This window comes from Haliotis rubra, unplaced genomic scaffold (genome assembly GCF_003918875.1).
Source record: "Haliotis rubra isolate DU_JTF1 unplaced genomic scaffold, ASM391887v1 Scf674, whole genome shotgun sequence".
In the NCBI taxonomy this organism is placed as follows: Eukaryota; Metazoa; Mollusca; class Gastropoda; order Lepetellida; family Haliotidae; genus Haliotis; species Haliotis rubra.
Genome location: NW_025767384.1, coordinates 476,274 through 480,580, shown reverse-complemented (window position 1 = coordinate 480,580; position 4,307 = coordinate 476,274).

The following is a 4,307-nucleotide window of genomic DNA, read 5'->3' as shown; positions in this document are numbered from 1 at the left end:
CAGCTTCACGTAGGCACTTCCAGCTGAAAGTAAAGATGTAAGATTTTGGGTTATATAGAAGCTAGTCTGCCATACAGACCCCTGAAGCAAATATATCCAAGAGAAAAAAAAAACCCACGCAAGTCTACAAAATGTGGCAAGTCTAGATTTCCACAGCTAGATGAAAGTCTCGGGGCTCCTTTCATTATATTTTATTTCACCATGAGCTTTTTCTGTAAAATATGTCACTTCAGAGACTATAAAATAGCTAATCAATAAATACTCGGTAAATCACTAATCAATAAATACTAAAATCACTAGATTCTAACAAAGGGTGAAGGGTGCAACAATGGTGGAGACGAACAATCAGCAAAGACAAGACTTGACGTTAGTTGGCAAGAATGCACAGTAACAACCAGCAAGTATGACTCTATGACGCACGTCATTCAGCAGTGAAGACGCACAGTAACAATGGTGGAGACCTCTATAATCAGTAACAACTGACAAGACCTCTATGACGCAATTTAGCAATAATGCAAGTATGTCTATGACGCAACAATCAGCAAGTATGACCTCTATGACGCACAGTCAGCAGTGAAGCAGCAACAATGGTAGTGACGAACAGTAACAATCAGCAAAGACAAGACTTGACGTTAGTAAATAGCAGCAAATGACCTCTACATAGTAACAATCAGCAAGTATGACCTCTATGACGCACAGCCGAAGCAACAATCAGCAAGTATGACCTCTATGACGTCATTCAGCAGTCAGAAGGATATAGCAACAGTAAGCTATATTACGCATAGTTATAGGACGACAGTAGCAAAGAAAGGGCTTCGGTGAAGTCAGCCATCAATGACATTGTCAACGTCATTCAGAAGATGGATAGCATTATAACAATGGAGCTTTGGTGTAGACCATGAAGTCTAGGTGAGTTAGTCAACGCGATGACATTATCGAGCTTGGTGTAGACCAACTCTGGAGCAACGAGAGTGAGTGAGTTGGTTGTAATGCCGTATTTAACACTATTTTAGTCATATCACGGGACATGTTGTGGAAGGAAGTCTCATGGCCTAAATGATAATCGTCCATGGAAAACCAACGTACATGTGTGGGGAATAAATATAGATACAAAATCAGGTTCAACCAATGACCGTAGGTTACTTTCATGCACCTAAGGGACGCAACTATAACGAAGTCTCAAGCTTAGGCGACTGGGCGAACTGGACGACCTTACAAAATACACGGGAAGAAATTTAGGTGGTTCGGCGTTTAGCACATGTGTCTTTACGTGAATGTGCACAGTTTGGGGACTAGTATTCTGCCCTAAGTTATCAAAGGTTGAAAATACTTCATATACAGTACAGCCGTTATCAATCCTGAGTTTCTCTTCCCTATCTTCAAGTTACTTTTACGATGGTAAGCTGAGCCCGTTTGAGGTCATATTTTGCTGTATCTCTGCTCATACAACGAGACGAAGCTGTCAGCGCACCTGCATATGCCATAGTCGTAACAGCTCCATCCGCTGTTTAGTGGCTATGTGACTGTTCATGTGGCAACAGTGTCATTTTAGGTAAATTGAGACATACAACAATGAACAAACTCTTTATGGATAACAACTTCTTAATTTCGTGAGTGCGACGTTTCCATACAGAATCTTGTAGACGACGGATAACTCATACCTGCTTGACAACGGTACAAGAACTGTATGGAAACGCCGCACCCCGAAATAAAGAAGTTGTTATCCATGAAAAATTTCATTATAGTATTGAAAACCGTATTTCACGTTTTGCTGCATATACAACTTCCTACGCTTCCGTACAACTCTGCTTTATAACGTCAACTATTTTCTGTCACCTACATCAGCTAATAAACGATACGGGAGAGTCAGTTGTATCTCTCTTGAGATTCGGAACTTGACATCCTGGTTCAAGACCAACACTTCGCCCACACTGCTAACAATATCTGTCCCTTTAGATTACCATGGTGCTACAATAAGCGTTAACACTGTATGTCAGCCATTTTGAATGTTGATTCCAACGTTCCACATGTTTTAAGTTCTTTGGGTTTGTCGAAAAAGATCTCACAAAGAATATCAATAATCCTAACAATTTCAGTCCAACTGCGATGTGTCACACCCAGATCCGTGTCCTGTTCTCTACAGCCATGTGGTATTGATCAGCTGGTTGGTTGCGTACGTGACAGCATTACCAATAAACCACGTGGGAGGAAATAGTTCGATATTCCATCATATTTTGCGTTATTATATTCACATTTTGTCACAGGTGATGTATTACGCTCTTAGATAAAGATCAGTTTGTGCCAGTGTTTACAAATCAAGAGTGGACTGCCGTTCATATGTTCTGCGATACTTGTCTCAAATTCTCGAATTCCGTCACGAGTGGGGATCGTTCAATTATTCCTTTGTTAAGCAAGCGTTTTATTTATTTTAGATTATATCTCGGAGGGTCAGCTTGACTTAGCTGAAACACGAGTGCGGACGTCGTGTAGATGAAAAAGTCAGAAACAACCGGGACAAATTCAGATCCATGACATAGGCTGCAGGGCTCGGATTTCTAAGCAATTCAGGAACTTGCAAATTTCTCTATGTATATTATTCTTGCACCCAGTGCATAAAGTTAAGATTTTGTGTCTCAAAGAACACACTTCAGCTGGAAAAACAGAATGATGAGGAACTGACTTTACACAACAGTCTTGTTTCCTGTTGATTGGGTTTCGGGTCCTATTCCGCAACATAAGTACAAACTTTCAGTCCAGAATTATGAGACCAATTCATTCAGCTGATACCTAAATATTAATCAGTATTATTTGATGCATCTAAACACTTTGTATATTATTGCAAACACTATGCTCCTTCTAATCCTTACAAACACGTCGTATTGTAGCGTGCGCTCTTGTCGTACAGCGTGATTCTGACAGACGGAAATCTGGAAATCGGAAATCTCAAACAAGGGTCTGCCCTAGAAAAGTTTTGGCGGTCAGGTACGGACTTGATATTACATCAATCACACTGTAATGTCACACATCTACACTGCATAAGCTGCAAAAGAACACATAACCAGTGTGTAACCAGTGAGCCAGATGAATTGTGAATCATTTTACGACCCTTCATCAAACATCAGGGCAGTTTGTGACGCCTAAGTTAGAGGTCATGCTGCCTACACCTCGCAATGAAATATAGAAATACGATGTTATTTAGTTTAAAATTGAAACTAACTTTAAATACCATTTTCTCATAAAAGCAAAGAATTGGAATTCAGTGTAACCATTGTTTTTGTGGTGTCTCTTTTCACTTTCTACATGAGTAAATCCGGATCGGCTGAAAAGCAGGTCATTGTCTGAATTGGTTAATGAGACTCATGTTTCTGGTTTGGTGACTCTGATTATTGTAGAAACAGTGACCGAAGGAGTTACTGCTCATGGTAAATCCAGGAAGTAAAGATAATTACATATTTTTACAAGCAACACAATTCTAAAACTGCATTTACCAAAACCTACTATTATAGCACAGACATAGTGCCATGGAGGTACAGCCTGTTTTGCTTGGTGCAACAAGGTGATTGCCTTTAGGTTGCACCTTGGGTGCAAGCAGGTTTTATTTCCTTAAATTGACCCTGGTCCGACTGGTCCTGCAGGCTTTAGCAAGCAGACGAATGGCCTAAACTGTTCCTCACGCAAAAGCCGCTGCAAATGGGTTTGGTAAATGCAAATCAGTTCCGTTATAATATATGATTGTCAGCACGTTTTGCAAACTGTTGTCGACCAGTTACCCCCTCTCACCCTCTAATTGGACCTCGCACGAAAAGTACAGCATTCTATAGCACAGGTCGTCGAACTGGAAGATCGGTGAAAAACAGGTGCTCCCAAACCTCATGCTCTCCCTGGGCTATTTAAGACAGAACAGATATATCTTGCACAAACAATCGACTATTCATCTGTTGTGTAAAACAGGTGCCTCATGTCCCTAAAGAGGTACGGATTGCACCCTAGTCTAGATCTAAAGTGGGATATTCCTGTTATTTTCCGGTGCCCAGTGATGAGCATCTTCCTCATATCTCTCTGGTACCCAGTGTAGAGCACCTACATAGTTATATCGCTGGTAACCAGAGTATCCGTACAGTTCAGGGATAGAGTCTTTAACTGTGAGCTGGGTTGTGCTGTACACAGCTGTTGCTGCTAAATCGAGATGTTTGATGAAGTTTGATAAGGGTGAGATGGCAACCTGTCCACTAATTAACCCCAAGCTGAGATTTGAGCGAGATTCATCCCACACGCGAGCATTACATGTTTCAAGCGGTGCTGTACAG